Source organism: Ursus americanus, chromosome 18, assembly GCF_024610735.1.
Source record: "Ursus americanus isolate L20-20 chromosome 18, mUrsAme1.1.p, whole genome shotgun sequence".
In the NCBI taxonomy this organism is placed as follows: Eukaryota; Metazoa; Chordata; class Mammalia; order Carnivora; family Ursidae; genus Ursus; species Ursus americanus.
Window position 1 is genome coordinate 6,581,366 of NC_142144.1, and position 16,783 is coordinate 6,598,148.

The following is a 16,783-nucleotide window of genomic DNA, read 5'->3' on the forward strand; positions in this document are numbered from 1 at the left end:
GGGGGAGGCATGCAGAGGGCCCACGAAATAGGTCCTGTGTGTGCAGGCAGGAAAGGGAGGGGTCACAGGGCTGCAGGAGGGCGGGCAGAGCGTTTGTCAGCATAGGCTGGGCACACAGTAGGTGCCACATAAATGGAGCTGTTGTTAGTGGTCTCCCACCCTCCTCCGGGGGCTGTGGCAGCATGTGAGCCCTGCTAGGGGTGGAGGCCTGCAGGCTGGAGGCTGCGGCAGGAGGGGAGGAAGGCAGGGGCCTGGAGGATGGAGTCCAGGCACGTCCTGATACCAATTAAGGCAGCTCTGGCGCAGGGGGGCTCGGGCGGCATTTATCAGCCTGCCTGGGAGGGGCTGGCAAGCTGTCCTCCGGCTGACGGATTAGACAGGGGACAATTAGGTTTCAGGCGGGCGCTCTCTCTCTCTCTCTCTCTCTCTCTCTCTCTCACACACACACACACACACACACACACACACACACACACACACACACATCCTCTCCATCAGGCGACAGAGCCCAGCTGGGTCCCTGCCCAGCCCCAGTGATAGGGCCAAACAGACCCAGAGCTCCCACCCCAAGGAGGTAAAGAATGCCCCTCCAAGAGAATAACCAGGGACCTCCCTGCAACCCTACACCCACGAGGACCATGGCTCAAGACCCCACAGTCTCTACCCCAAGCATTGCTTCCAACCGGATCAGGAGAAACAGCCTCTCCTCTTCCCGAATCCGGAGCCTTTGACCCGTGGGTCCCGGTGGAAGGAATGTGTGAGCAAGAAAGGGCACTTTGAAGGACTTTGAAAACCCAGAGGAAAAGTCTTCAAGATTCTAGAATGTTTTATGTTGCAGACGCTCTGGGATGAGTCAGAAACACTAGAAAGGATGAATGACATAAATTTTCCTTTGAGAAAGGCAGAATCTGGCGGGACCCTCGGGCTGCTCTACCCCCCCCCCCCCCCCACGGCTGCTGGCCCTGCCTCTGCCCTGGTCTTGGATGCTTCCTACCAAGATTGTCTCTGGCACCTGCCCCCGGACAAGCTCAAGCTGAGCTCATCAATGTCCCCAGGCTCTCCATGCCAGCAAATGGCAGTGTTGTCACCCCAAGGCCTGGTCTAGAAACCAGGGTCGGCCTCATCCTCACCCTCCCAGCTGTAATCCTCACACCTGCCCCTTCGCCGCCTAGGGCATTCTCAGATCCACCCTCTTCTCTTCTCTCGGTCCATGGCCGCCAGCCTGACCCAAGCCGCCATCCCTTGCCTGGATTTTCCATCAGTCCTGCCCGGGTCTTTCCTCCTCCTCCGTCTGGCTCTAGGAGTCGTGGAAAAGGCCTTCCACTCATGCTGCTCCCTGCTCCAGGCTCCGCGACTCCCCCCACCCTCGGGAGAGAGTCCCAGCTTCGGGCTGCCACTACACCTTCGTCTCCCCACCTCCCCAGGTCGGCGGCTTCATTCACGCTCCCGCTCTGGGATGATCCATTTATTTGCTTGATTACCTGGTTGACGTTTGCTCTCCTCCATCCAGCACGGGGATGTAATGGGGACGGGGGGAGTGTCAAGGGCCAGCTTTTTTGGTTCACCTTTGTCAGCTCTTACACCCAGAGGGACTCATGACCACGACCATGACCGATACGGCCTCCTGAGGGCCACACCTGCCGCAGGCCCCCTCTGCCTGGAATGCACTCCACTCACATGCCTTCCTTCAGCCACCAGCCTCGGTTTGGATGTCACCTCTTCCCGAAGCCTCCTGACTCTGCTGCTGGGTCAGCCCCCACCCCACTGATCCCAGCCCCCCCGAGGACCCCTGAGTCAAGGTGGCCAGTTCATTTGTCTGCCTCTCCCCCACGCCCATGTGTGTGGGGAGGTGGTTCCTGGAGGCTGTCTCATTCTCAGGGTCTGGCACACAGTAGGTGCTCAATTAGTGTTTATCTCACCAATGAATGAGGCTAGAACGCCAGCTCCACTCCCAGCAGAGTGCCTGCCTTCCTCCGGTCTGGTCTGCCCTCTGCCTGGGGCGCTAAGGGGCCAGGGGCCAGAGCACACATGACCAGGCACCAGACTGAGTGACACAGACAGAAACTGCTCCGGGGACACCTGTCCCTGGGGACACTGCCCTGGAAAGGGGGACAAAGGCTTCTGGGAAAACAAGTTGGGGAGAAAAAGGAGGGAATATGAACTTTATGAATCAAAAATTGCTCCTGGACACCACGCGGGGCCCTTGACACGGGTTTGCTTGTTTATTCCTTGGTTACAACCTTTGGAACGATAGTCCCCCCCCCCCCCCAATTCTCAGAAGGGTGGTGACGAGATGTGAAGCCACGTGCCCAGGACCACAGAGTGGCACGTGGCCAAACCAAATCAAAGCCAGGTGTGGCTGGTGCCAGGGGCCCCGTGCTCGCCGCCTTGAGCGCGCCAGGGACCTTCGCGCCACCATCTGCCCCACCCCCATCCTTCACGGCAGCGCGAAGGCACGTGGGCTGGGTGAAGCCTGGCGAGTGCAGAAACTAACTTTGTCACCCCAGAAGGCGGCTGTGAAAGCCTGAGGGGAAGTGGGTCGGTCACTTGTCCTCTGTGCCTCAGTTTCCTTGTCTGTAAAATGGGGACATGATGGCTCCGACTTCATACTGAGGATACATATCTCTACCGTGCTTAGAACAGTTCCTCCCTCAAAGAAAGCACGGCGTAAATGGTTTTAAACAAATCAATGGGGAATCTGGTGGGTCCGAGTCCAGGCGGAGGGGCTGAGGAGCCCAGGGCTGTCTCCAGACTGAGCCGCTCCTCCATGGGGCCTGGGCCAGTAGGAGGCATGCGGATGGATTTCCTGTGCGGGGACGGGGAGGTCATGGCTTCACTGGCTGGCGGCTGGAGCAGGTCCCTAGAGAGCCCTCCAGCAAGGTCGCCAGACCTGAGGGCAGTGGGCAGCCCCGCTCCCCTGGTGCCGGGAGGCTGAGCCGCTGGGGGCCACCCCGCCCAGCCCCTTCTGGATCCAGGCTGGGGAGGGAATAAGCATCCTCCCCCCTTCACGGGCTGGGTGTGCACACGTGCTCCTGGGTCAGACCCCTAGGAAATGAGAGGGAGTGAGGCCGTTCCCTGAGGGTGAGTTAGGTGGTCGGGTGAGGGGGTGAGTCCCCCCATCAGGACTTTAAGGTATAAAGTCATGAGGACACTCCAGTGCAGGGGGTTGGCCACAGTTCTCGACCAGGTGTCCCGGACTGGATGCTTTCCGTTCTGACTCCATCATTCCCTCACTTTACATACAGTGGGCACCTACCCCTGCCTGGTTTGGGGGATAAGCTGAGCGCACAGTTCCTGACTTCAGAGGACTGACAGTCCAGGTAACACACTGGACCCTGTCATTGTCACTGCCCGCGGGCCCCAAAGGAGAGGTGCAGGGTGCTGCCGAACTGCATGGGTGCCTGAGCTCCCGGGAGGTCAGGGCAGCCTCCCCTGGGGCTGTCACGGGGGTGGAGGGGTGAGTGGGGACTATCTGGGAGGCTGAGGCCTGTAGCCAAGTCACCTGGCCTTCTGTGGGTTTCCTGGCCCAGACTCCTCTCCTCCCACCACCTCCTGACTCAACCCATAGGCAGGGGGCCCCTCACCTGCGGGGGGGCTCTCACTAGTCCCTCTTAATCCCTCCGCGGGAGGATGGCAGCTAGGAAGTTCAGAGTTCTCTGGAGCCCAGGGTCCCCTTTTGGGGCTGGGGGGATCATTCTTGCTTGATCACCAAATCCCCCTGACACACACATACCACCCACCCCAAATGCGGAACCTACATTAAACCCCTTATTAAGAAATTGGTCAATTTCCTGCTAATTAAAATAAATACTATGCCACATGAAAGGCCAATTAATTTTCGGAGCTGCCAGGGAACTAGAGCCTGGAAAATGTGCACCCCCACCCCCCCACCCTCAGAAAAGGGCCCCCAGACAGCTCAGGTCAGCGGCGGGGGGAGGAGCTGATCACACACTTCCATGGGGTAGGGAGGAAGCCAGGACCCCGTGACCGAGCAGTGGCCAGGCTGGCGGGAGGGGCTGCTGGGCGGGGCTTCCTTGTCCTGGGAACCCTGCTCCCTCAGCCCTGGAGCTCTAGACTGTATTTCTCCCGGGAAGCGTAGAACCAGAGACAAAGTCTCGTGGGCCAACCCCACTTTCTCCATAACAGGTATCCTTAGTTTGTGAAAAAGATGGGGTTCTGGGCTTCTGGTCACCAGGTCCTGCACCCCTAAGTTAGCTCACTGAGCCCCACAGCAGCCGTTGGAGGGAAGGGCCAGTGACCCCACTTTGCAGATGAGCAAGCTGAGTCCAGAGCCCCAAGTCCCTCTGCTGAGGTCACAGCTTCTAGGGGCAGAGAGTGGGATGTTCGCCTGGTCCCCTTGCCTGCATCCAGAAAAGTCCGCAGCGGTTCCTTTTACAACATGGAGGATTTTACCTAAAAGGGGCAAGACAATTGCCATGTCCACATAAGAACACATTTCATCGGTTGTTTGTTCGAGGTGAGGCTTACCAGCTCCCTCATCATAAGAAAGCTCGTGCTCACTGAGAGTTTGGTGCATGCCCGGAGGTCTACTAGGCACCCTAGAGTTGTCGTCTCTCGGAATCCTCACCAGGACATGAGAGATCAGGTAACATGCCCGAGGTCACACAGTCTGCCCACAGCTTGGCCACAGTAATCTTGTGTCTTTAAGGTCCAAGTCTTTCCATTTCCTCAAGGTCAAAGCCAAGGTCTATGGGTCTTCTTCTCTCCTGGCAGGGCAGCCAGCTACCGAAGAACACTGGGTTCACCACGTGACCTTGAACACGCCCCTTTCCCTCCTGGGGCCTCAGCTTTCTCATCTGCCAAATGAAAGGGCTGAACTCAATACTCCCCCGGACTCCATTCAACTCAAGCATCCTGCAGGGACCCTGCTTCCAGCCAAACGGTAGCAATAGCCATCCCTCTGCTGGGACAGGGAGACCAGGCTACCTCACGGCGAGCATCAGGACGAGGCCTAGTGGCCAGACAGGGACACAGTGAGAGCCGTGGGGACAAGGGCCCAGCCAGGCTGGCCCCAGAGCACCCCAACCCTGGCTGTCTGCACACTGCAGACTGCTAACTGCCCAGGCCAGGAGGAGAAGGCAGGGGAGGTATGCAGGGGAGGGGCTAGGAGAAGTGCAGGAGCTGGGGGGAGCAGATGGTGGGGGGCCCCCCTGACCCTCCATGGAGCCCCCAAGCCTCCCCCTCCCGCTGAGCTCTAACTTAGAAACCCCAGCATTTCACAGAAGCTTCTCCCTCGGGAATCATCAGAGAAGCACTGAGGCGTCCTGTTTCTCCTTGATAAGGAAGGAGAGCAGGAGCGGGAGCGGGAGCGGTCTGTCTGCCGTGCACGCTCCCTGCTTGGGGAAGGAGGGCTCCGAACATCCAGCCCACTCAAAGGAGCACCTACTGTGTGACAGGCACGGTGCTGGACACCGAGGACAGGAAAACGGAGCAGCCATGGCTCTCGAGCCTGAGAAGTCATCCTGAAGTAGAATCAGACAGGAGGTAAACACGGACGCCGCACCAGGACAATTGCCACTTGGCTCTGTGAGCACAGAACTCTGGAAGCGACTTGTCAGCAGGGTGTTCCCAGAGCCCTGGCTGACCAGGCTCTGAAGGCCGCGTGGAGAGGACAGGACATTTCTGGCAGAGGGCGCAGCACAAGCAAAGGCCCAGTGCCATGAGCGAACAAGGTTTTCTGCAGGCGAGGGGGAGAAAGCACCCTGGAGTAGTCCGAGCGCAGTCACATGGGTGGAGATGTTGAGACAGGAGCGGCGGACTGGGGTTCACGTGCTCAAGGCCTGCCTCGCGCTCTGCCAAGTTTAGAGGCAATAAAAGTAATTGTGAGAGTAGCCATCCCACTACTGAATGTTTACGGTGTGTCCAGCACCGTGCTAAGCCTGCCTCAGGCACTAAGGCTCCCAGAATCTGCCAGCAAACCCATTAGATGGGTACTGTTATCATCCCCATTGATGGATCAGGAACGGAGGCCCAGAGAGGTCAGGTAAGTTGCCGGTAGTCACACAGCTGACAGTGGCCAGGCTGGCACTCGGACTTAGACTCCTAACTCTTATCCGGCAGCGTGTACTGCCTCTAAGGTGTTTGGACTTCCTCTTAAGGGCCACTGAGAGCCACGAGGAATTTTTGAAGGGACGTGGGTAGCACCGTCTCGGTGCCCTGAACCCCTAAGTCAGCCTCGCGGAGACTTGGCACATCTGTTTTCCAGGTCCACTGGCCATTCCACATTTCCCAGCCTGGATCTGTTCTTGTTTTCCTTTTGCTCTTTGCCGAACACCAAGGTTTGGCCTGAATCTTCTGCCCCAGCCCACTGTCTGTAGGTTCCAGCCCTTGGGCTGTGGGGTCTCCCACTTCCAGGGCCTCCGCACATCCCAGACTCCCCCTGTTCAGGGGGCTCAGGCCCTCTGGCCCTTCCTGGGGATCCCACATTGCCCACTCTCCTCTCATGCCCGCCTTGCTCTGGGATAGCATCCGGGGGTGTGGCTGGGATGTGACCTCCGAGGCCAGTAGAGGTGGCCTCTCCATGGGGTGCCGTAGCAGCACCGGGCCCCTCTCTCACTTCCTCCCCCAGCCTCCGGCTGCCTCAGCAGATGTGGGAGACCCCTCGGCATGTCCGTTCTCCAGCCACCGCCTGTACAGATGGAGAACCTGAGGCCCAGACCTGGACAGTCCGCAGAGCAGCTAGGGACCGGGCATTCCTGTGTTATTGCCCCGGCTCCAGGATCCTGGTCTTTTGTGTTTACTGAGCACACATTACTGAAAATGTGTGTTTTCACACATTTGGTCCTCACGTAAGGCCAGAGTGGGGTGGGTTAAAACAGGAAGTCTGGGCTCTCCTGTTGTGGCTCCTTTTGCCTCTAAATATGCAGAGTCCCAAGTGAGCATCTGTGCCCCACAAAGTGGTAAAAAGAGGCAGGTAGTAGGTCCATGACTTGCCCAAGTTCATGTAGCAAGCCGGCGACGGTCGCAAGGGTCTCCTGTCTGAGGTCCTTCCTGTTCTTCGGTGTTAAGACTGGTAAAAGCATTTTGTGATGCTCCCCTTCCTGTGTCCGTGGCAGACATTACTAATTGATCACAGCACTCTCTCAGCCCAGATGCAGCCTCGGAATCCTTCTCAACACATGCTTCTCAATACAGCCTTTATCCCTGAGAGCTGGTGATCGAGGTGACGTCTGTTGACCACTCTCCCCAGACTTCAGATCTAGTCTGATCTCATCCCTGGCCGCGGGCCCAGCACACGGTGCAGGTCACAGTAACAAACATTTGCTGAGTCAGGGAGGGAACAAATGGCGACCACTGAATGAACAGCCTTGCCCAAAGCCAGTCACTCTAGACCCGCTTCCTTTGTAGTAACGATGTGACAATAACAATAACAGTCATGTTGCAGCGGCTGAGGTTTCCCGGGGCCTCCAAGGCATTTCAGCCGAGCTGAAAGACCACTCTGGGAGGTCATGTCCCCAGGGCCACACGCCGCGTGACACAGTCAGGACCTGACCCTGCCTGCTGGCCCAGCGCTCCGCCCCTGACCCCATCTCAGCTCGCTGTTTACCATCTGGGCCAGCTGGACTGGACCTGGGCCTCGACTGGGGACATCGTGGGTGTCGAGGGCAGATCCCAGGCGCTAGGGTGGCAATGGGTTGATTCAGAGCTGCCTCGCCCTACTTGAAATTTTAGAATCACAGAATAGGGGAGAACACAGTGCACCCCCTTCTTTGTACATGTAGGCCCGGAGGGGGGGTCATCTAAAGACCTTGGCTGAGGTGGGTCTGCACAGTCCGGTCGCAGAGCCCCCCAGACGTCCTCTCTCCCGGCATCCTGTGAATCATAGCTGTTTATTGAGCTCTTGTTTAGAATGCGAAACCCTTGGAGGGAGGGACCCTGGGCACCTAACGTTTGAGCATTTGGCTCAAGATGGGTGCTCAGTAAACACTGGATGGATGGATGGAAGGGAAGGAGGAGGTAAGTGAGTGAGTAAATGAGCAGATAGATGGATGGGTGGATGGACACGTGGGTGACTGTCCCTTGCACTGGGAGACATCCAGTGGCTCAGGCAGGGAGGGAAGAGGATGGACTCTGAGATGTGAGCAGGCCGGTCACCCCAAGGCTCCTTCCCCCCCTCTCTAGCATTTTCATTAGGACACGTCTGCTGCACCTGGCCCCTTGGCCCCTGCCCCAGAAAGATACAGACGCCTCTGCCGGCTTTATTAAGGACCTATTAACCCAGTGTCTTTCAGCCCTGGGTTACAGAAGCCAGCTCTGGGCAGGGCTAATGATGCTATCACTGCGGACCTTGGTTTAGAGCCCCAGAGGGGCTCCAGTGGGGAGGGCTAGGAACCTAGGGTCACAGTGAGGGCTTCAGAGCCACACGGGTCTGCCTGCTTTAATCCTAGCTCCTCTGCTAATTGGCTGTGTGGCCCTGGGCCGCTCCCTTGCCTTCTCTGAGTGGCCGCTCCCTCACGTGTAAAATGGGCTAATAATGTGCTTGTTTGAGAACGCGCTGAGCCGTTGCATTCTATCATTCAGCACCGAGGAGACTCTTGGTATAACCAGTGACATCTGAGGACCCTCCGGAGCCAGGCAGGGCGGAGCCATCACCCACATCAGCCACCTGACCCTTTTGGGACAGGCAGGTGCTCTAACCCTCCTTAATTTATGGATGAGCAAACTGAGAATAACGGGGAGATTAAGTCACACAGCCACACAGCCAGGAGGTGACAGGGCCAGGATTCAAATGTAGGCAGCGGACGGCACAACTGGGCAATTTCTTCCCTGGCTACCGAGCAGGAACAAAGCCTGGGCCGATGGGTGGGGCTGGAGGGGTGCCTTTTCCACCACCAGTCGCGCCCCCCCCCCCAGCGCCTTGAGGTGACAGCAGAGCAGAGCAGAGGGGGAGCTGGGATAATAATAGAGATTTACAGTTTCCAGCGCAATTAACTGCACCATCTGGATGCCACACGTCCACCTGGGTGTGTTAGGGACCCCAACGCTTCGGCATAAGTGGCAGGAAGGGACAAGGGGGATGGGAGAACTGTCATGTGCTGCCAGGTTGGGGGCAGAGGCTGTGTGGAGCCCACCGGGCTCTCCTCGAGGCCCCCATGTGCCCCCGAGGGGATCTGTCGCTAAAGGAGCTGGGTCCCTGCCAGTTTCAAAAGAGTCCAGAATGGCTGAATCCAAAAGGCTGCAAACGCAGAGGGGACGTGGCCTGAGCCAGGAAAAGGTCAGAGGATGCGCAGAAAGAGCGATAGTGACATAAACACAACACGATCCTTGCTTTCAGGGGTGCGTGACGGTCCAGGACTCGACCACCTTGTGTTCTGTGCCACGTTCCAGCCGTGTGATTCCCAGCAAGTAGCATCACCCGTCTGAGGCCCTGTTCTCTCATCATGGAACATATCATGGTCGTCCTCACGAGGGCTGTTTTAAAGGCTGAATTGGGTAAGGAAATGTACAGACCCCGGTGTAGGGCCAGGCGCAGAGTAATTCACAACCGGTGGTTGTTGCGATTATTGTCCCATTTCCCAGAGGGGAAAACTGAGGCCCAAAGAGGGTAAGTGACTTGCCTTGGGTTGTACTGTGACAAAGATCGACCAGCCCTGGGCCAGAGCGAAGCCCGGGGTCTCAGGGCTCCAAGGTGGCAATCCTGGGTCATGCCAGGGAGAGTGGTAAACCCCTTGCGGCTCCAGCAACAGCTGCCCTGTTCTGAGTGCCTACTCCGTGCCAGTTGCTGCTAAGAGCTTTCATGCATCACTTCGAGGAATGATCACACTGTGGGAGGTGGGCACTGCGCTGTCCCTATCATCCAGGTGCTCAAGCTTCAGTGGGGCCCCGGCTGGGATTCACAACCACGGCAGTCTGGTTCGGAAGCCCTGCTTCTCAGCACCAGCTACTGTCCTTGGTCGGAGGTGGGGTCTTCTCTCCACTGTAGCAACTGCTCCCAGCTGCCTTCTGTGTCTTCATTTCCTCCTAAAAGAAGGAGAGGCCTAATGATGATGCCAAGTCGGCCATGGTGGACCTGAAGTCTTCAGAGAGAAGATTCCCCTTCAGGGCTGGGGACCCTCTCCCACATGTGGAAAGGGGGCCGGAGGAGGGAGGAAGGAACATCACCCCATGCCCCCCATTCTCTCCTTAGCTCTGTGGAGGCTGAGTGGCCAGCACAAGGCCACACGGGGGACCAGGCTGGCTGGGGACAGCGGGAGAGGGGAGCAGTAGCAGGTCTGAAGCAGCAGTCCCCCTTCCTCATACGCTGGCTCCCGACATTCCCATCTGGTCAGCCTGGACGCTGCAAGTCTGAGTCCACCCCATACAAAAACGAAAGTGGACCGTTTCCATTAGAGAAAACCCCAGAGACATGGGCTGCTCTGCTTGCCTTCCCTCTTGACCAGTGTGACCAGGGCAGGAGCTAGGAAAACGACAGCTGTCCTGCCCAGGGGAGAGAGGTCCCAGAGTCCTTGGCCCTGACCCCCTTCGGGCCATACCCTGGGGAGCAGCCCCAAGGGCCTGGCGCCCACTTACACCCCCCCTGCCAGCAAGGAGCAGTGCCAGATGGGGAGGCTCTGGCTCATGGCCTCTGCCCCAGCTCCGCAGGTCCCGTGACCTATCCTCCTGGGACCCCCTGGCCTGTCCATCTGAGATGACCCTTCCCCCTTTCCCACAGAAACCCAGACCTCTGACCCTTATTAAAAACAAACCAAACAAAATCTGGAAAGAAAAAAATCCTCCACAAACAGCCTCGGAGATGATCGTGTCTGCCCCAACACACACACACACACACACACACACACACACACACACACACACGCACACACACACGCGCACACACACACGCCTCAGACCTGCACGGCTGCAGCCAGGCTTTCGCGTAAACAAGTTGTTGGAGAGTGCTTTTGTTTATGAAACATTCAGGTTTCCCTCAACTTCCTTGGGGGGGGGGGTGGACTGTTTCATAGTTTTCTGTCGACCGGGAAACGGAGAGGGAGCCTGGGGTTTGGCGGGATTTCATTTCTCCCTCTGTGCTCTCTGCCGGTTAGAATCTGGGGAAGGGCAATCTGGCGAAGAGAAACGGAGCGGCAAACCCAGGAGGGGGGGCCCCCGGGCCCCACCTGGGAGAAGTCCCCCACCCCCACGGGGAGGTCAGGCTCGGGGAGGGCGGCAGGCAGGCCGGGGCTCCCCTCGGCGACCCGGACGCGCGCCCCGGGGCTCAGAAAACATTGGGGACTCTGGCTGATGCGTCCCTGCCCCTCGACTCCCGCCTCCAGCGCCGGGAAACGGACGAATGAGCCAGGAACAAAGGCGGGGCTGCCTCCCAAAGGCGGACAACAAACAGTTTTGCTTTTTTTTTTTCCGCACCCTAGCGTGCGGCCGGGCAGCTTCGGGCTCCGGGCGGCACCGGGGCTGCGGCGGATGCCGCCGCGACGCCCGCGCGGGGCAGGCCCCGGCGCGCATGCGCGGGCCGGGGCGCAGAAGGCCGCGGCCGCCCGCGCAGCCTCGCTCGCGCCGGTCTCCGTGGCAACGGGCTCGCGGGGGGAGGGGCCGGGCGGCGTGGGCTGGGGCGGCTGCTATTTCTGCCGCTTCCTGTTCCTCGCGGCCACGTCGCCATGGCAACGGTGTTACTCACCGCGGCCGCTTCCCGGCTCGGCTGGCGCGCGTGACCCCGGCCGCCCGCGCCCCCTCGTCTCTCACTTGCTGCGCTGCCGCTCTCCCCCCCACCCCCAGCGGCGTCCTCCTCCGGCACCCCGGTCCATCCAGCGCGCCACGGCGCCCCATCCTTCCCCCTGCTCCCCGCCCCTCTCCGCCGGTGCCCGCGGCCCGGGAGGGAGGGCGGAGGGAGGCAGATTGATGGGGGACGCTTATTAAAAAACATTGTAACCGTTTCCGTTTTTATTACGTTGACAAGGGAGCGTTATTTACTGTTATTGTTTGCCGAGCGGGCCGCGGCGGAGCGCGGGCGGCCTCCCGGGAGCTCACCTTTCGGGCGGGCCCGGGGAAGTCGCGGGTGGGAGCGGGAGGCGGGGGCGGCGAGGGGGCGCCCGGGGCAGACGCGGCCCCCCGGGGGTCCTGCCCTTCGCCCCTTCCCCCGCCAGCCCGGCCGACCCCCGCGGCGGGGCGTGTGTACGCGGGGAGAGACTGCAGAGGCCGGTTGACTCGTGCTGAAGGAGAAAGGCAACAAAAAATAAAAAAGGAACAGATGACTTCATTCTCGGGAAGGCTCCGTCCTACGTGGACCAATTTCCTGGGGACTGTGGTGGAACAGCTCGGCTGCCGTTGGAAGCACTTAAAACTAAACCAGATAAAGACCAGAAAATTCTCAGCATTGCCTGAGCCGAGCAAGGGCAGGTTGGTGGTGCGTGAGCCCTGGGTGTTCAGGGAAGAGGGTCGCGTTCCTCCACCCCCGCCGGGGCTTGGCTTCCAACACACCTCCCCGCCTCCCCACTCAGACTCCCTGTACCCTGAGAGGGTGAGCAGCTGCCCCAAGGTCACACAGCCAGTTTTTATTCTGCTTAGACACCCGCAGGGACAAACTCGGCAGAGGCTGGGGAACGAAAGCCAGTGGCTGGACTGGGAGCCTTGGAACAGGGTGAGGCTCAGCTGGAGGCCCAGCAAGGGAAGATGAACTCGGCAGGTCTAAGCTCTGGCTGGCCTGGCTCCTGCTTACCCCACTGGAGCCTTCAACTGGGGGGTTTGTGGGAGGTGTGACCACAGGGATCTGATGGGCCTGAAGGATGCCCCCACCCCCAAGCCCCTGCTGGCATGCTAATCTCATCCTGCTAATTAAAGTTTGCAGTTCTGTCCCTAACTCAACTCCCCACTCTTGAACATTATTAACTGAAAGGCAAACAATTGCTGTTCCAGACAGAAACCAGAGGAAAAAGGCCTCTGCAGTTCACATTCTAAAAAGGATTAAAAAAAAAAAAAAAGATGTTTATGCTTACCAGCAAATGACTCCTAATGAACAGACCAGATTTTGGAAACTTAATTTTCAGAGCCCCCTGCCTCAACCTGTTTTGTGTTTTTATCCCCCTTCCAAGGACATGAGGCTGGGGATTTGATCGCTACAGCCTCTCCTGGTCTCTTGGTCTTAGATGATCAACCAGGGCTTTTCCAGGCCCAGGATCACCTCTCCAGACTAGACTCTCTGGAGTCTAAAGCGACAAGCCGGTTCCCCACTAAGGCCTCTGGGTCTGGGGCGCTGCAGCAAGATAAAGTTATCTTCAGCTCTGTTCCCAGCAGCCTCCACTTCTCAGCTTTGGAGCCCTCCCTGAATGCATGAATCAAAAGTCTTGGGCTCCAGGAAAAGAGAGGACCCGACCCCACCCCCACCCCAAGTCCTTCCCCAGTCCTTTGCTGCCAGCAACCTGGTGTGGGAAGGCAGCACCGCCCTCCACTCCTCCCGCTGGGCTGGTCTTCCAAGCAAAACTCATCTCTGGGGGCAGGTTTAGAGTTTAGCTGATGTGAGAGTCCTGCCCTTGGGCAGTGTTTGAATAGGACTGAGATGACGGAGGACACCAGCACCACCCAGAGCTAAGGAGGACCTGGGAGGTCATGCAAACCAACCTCTTCTGCTTTCCTGTTTTACAGGTGGGCAAACTGAGACCCAGAGAGGGAAGAGACCTGACTCAGATCTGCCACTGGTTAGAGGCCAAGCCTGGACCAGGACCCAGGTGCCTTGCCTTCCAGTACCGTGCTCACTACCCCGCTCTGATCCTTCTGTGGAATTATCTGTAGGATCAGAAGTTCAGGAGCTCTGAAGTCAGGCTGCCTGAGATCAAGTACTTCTAGGTGAGACCGGGGACAAATGAATTCTCTTTGAGCCCCTGCGGTCTTGTGTGTTAAGTGGGGAAGAGAGTACCAGCCCTGGGTTGTCTTAAGGAATAAAGGTGGTCCAGGAAAAGTTCTGGCACTAACACTGGTCCATACTAGTACTTAACTTATGTTGGTGATGATGCTGATGGTGATGGGGGAAGGGGATGCTGGTGGTTGCAGTGGGTTGAGTGGTGCCGCCCCCCCCCCGCCCCCAAAGATATGTCCACATCCTCATCCCTGGAACCTGTGAATGTGACCTGATTTGGAAAAAGGGTCTCTGTAGATGTCATGAAGTTAAGGATATTGACATGAGATCATGCTAGATTACCCAAGCGGGGCCTCAGCGCCATCACAAGTATCCTATGACACAGAAGAGACGAGTGGGACACCGAAGGGGAGAAGGCCAAGTGTAGACTGAGGCAGAGAGGGGAGTGATGCAGCCACAAGCCAAGAACACCTGGAGCCACCCGAAACTGGAAGAAACAAGTAAGGATTCTTCCCAGGAAGAATCTTCTGGGAAGGGACCCCCGCTGACCCCTTGATTTTGGCCTTCGGGCCTCCAGGAGTCTGAGAATAATCTTGGTTTCAGCCACCAGGATTGTGGTCATTTGTTAGGCAGCCCCAATTAGGAAACCAATTCAGTGGGGGATGCTGGCTGATATGCTGGGGTGGTGGCGGGGGGGGGGGGGGGGCGCCGTGACCGTGACCGTGACCATGGCGGCAATGATGGCGGTGCTGGTGATGTGGACAGTGGCTATATTCATTTCCTGGGGCTGCTAACAATGTACCCCAAACCGTGCGGCTTGTAACAGCTGAAATGTATTGTCTAAGAGCTCCGGAGACCAGAAATCCAAAATTAGATGTCAGCGGGGTTGTGCTCCCTCGAAGGTGCCGGGGAAGGAAATGCTCCAGGCCTCTCTCGGGGCTTCTGGGGCCCCAGGGGTCCCTCGGCTTCTGTGTGCATCGTTCTCGTCCTCCAGTGTCTGTCCTCACGTGGCGTCCTCTGCGTGTGTCTGTCTGTGGGTCCACACTGCCCCCTTCTAAAAGGACGCCGTCATATTGGATTAGGGCCCTCCCTCATGACCTCATTTTAACTTGATCACCTCTGTAAAGACCCTATCTCCAAATAAGGTCACCCCACCCCAGGTGTGGGGGGGTAGGACTTCTACATATCTTTTTAAGGAGACACAGTTTACCAATACAGTCGTGCTGGTGGAGACAGCGGGGGGGGGGGGGTGTTGGAGGAGATGCTGGGCTGATGGTGGTGGTGAAAAGAGATGGGAGAGATAGAGATGGTGATGGGACGAGGCCTCAGCCCTGGACCCCCACAGTCTGCAGGGGTTACCCAGGAGCAGTGGTCAGTTCCCAAGGCGCTCTGGAGACCAGGGATCTTCCTGCAGGGAAGGGCTGGCTGGGAACGTCCAGCTGAAGGAGCAGGGAGACGGGAAAGATGATCCCAGCACTTCGGTGCCAAGTTAGTGCCGTGGGAAGAAGAGCCAGACACTCTTCTGGAAGTTCTGCCGCAGCAGCTGTGAGGCCTCGAGCAGACGCTGTCACGTGTGGGCCTTGGGTTGGACCTGATACCTGGGATGGACCTGTTTGCAGAGTCATATTCTGGGGCCGCTTCAGGCCAGGGGGAGGTCAGGGGGAGCAGGGGGTGAGGAAGGGGGGCTCCCCCTGCTTCTGCCTCCTGCCTCTCCCAGAGGATCAAGCGAGCGTGCTATTTCGATGTGCAGCCAAGTCCTGGCCCTCCCAGCTGCCTGAAAGCTCCCTGAGGGCAGGGACCAGGTTTGCTCAGCACAGGGGGCTTTAAAGAACTCCCTTCTCTCGCCTTCTGGGCATCAAGGAGCTAAGACAAGGTGGCGTGTCCGCCTGTTTGAATGTGCTCTTTCTCCCCCAGACCTGCATCCCTTCAGGAAGCCGCGCCACAGGCAGCGGCAGGAGAGCCCAGTCAGCCTGGCCTGGCATTTCTGCGGGAGCCCATAGTGGAGGCAGACCCAGCCCCGACCCCAGAAAGCCAACTGGTCTCCTGCAGAAGACAGGCAGGGCCCCGGCCGCTGGTGTTTCTCTTACTAGACACCATTACATTCCCTCCCTTCTCAGCCTGTCTTTCTCTAGCTTTCGAAGAGGAAGACTGATCCTGACTGTAGCCCTTATTCATTCATTCATGTGTCCGGTTGTGACCATCAGTGAGCACACGCTCTTGGCCAGGCACCGTCCCGTGCACCAGGACACAGTGGGCAGCAGGCCCGGCTTCCCACGTTTGCGCTGCTCACGTTCTAGGGAAGAGACAAAGAACAAAGAAACAGGCCCATACCAGGATCCAGGGAATAAGATAAGTTAGAGAGGGAAGGAAAGCAGGGTGAGGGGCTGGGCTGGAGTTCCGAAACAGGGCTCACTGAGGTGAAGAGGTGACCATGGACCCGGTGTGGTGAGGAAGTGAGCCCCCAGGAGGGGTCTGCAGCAGAGGGAACAGCAAGTGCAAAGGCCCTGTGGTGGCACCCTGAGGCGGGGAGCAGAGTGCTCAGGTCACCTTGACATCTCAGGCCTTTTTCTAGGTATGCTTAGAAGCCAATGCAGACTGGAGGGCAAGAGTGAGCCCAGGGCTGATTTGTATTTTTAAAGAATTTCTGGTTTCCTCGAGCAGAGCACAGACTCCAGGGGCTGGCGTGGAAGCTGGGAGACCAGGTAGGGGCTGGTGGAGTCCAGGCAAGAGACGGTGGTGGCCTGGAAGGGGACAGCAGCGGTGGGGAGATAAAAATGGCTGGATGTGGGGTATATTTTAAGGAAAGCCATGAGGATTTGCCAAAGGATGGGCCGTGGGTGTGGAAGGAAGAAGAGTCGAGGACGACTGCGTCATCGTGGGCAGTGGGAGGTACCATTTCCGGAGATGAAGAGCAGTGGGGGTGTGGTAGGGAATCGAGAGTTGGCATTTCTGAAAAGCTTGTCTGATACGCCTAGAGCG

At 58.2% G+C, this 16,783-nt stretch overlaps 1 long non-coding RNA gene across 1 annotated transcript; it reads left to right on the plus strand.

Annotated features, from left to right (window-relative positions):
- The first annotated feature begins 11,671 nt into the window (after positions 1 to 11,671).
- Positions 11,672 to 13,927, plus strand: LOC123775744 (uncharacterized). Its single transcript, XR_006775149.2, has 2 exons — positions 11,672 to 12,351; positions 13,594 to 13,927. It is a non-coding gene; the product is annotated as an uncharacterized LOC123775744 (long non-coding RNA).
- The last annotated feature ends 2,856 nt before the right edge of the window (positions 13,928 to 16,783 follow it).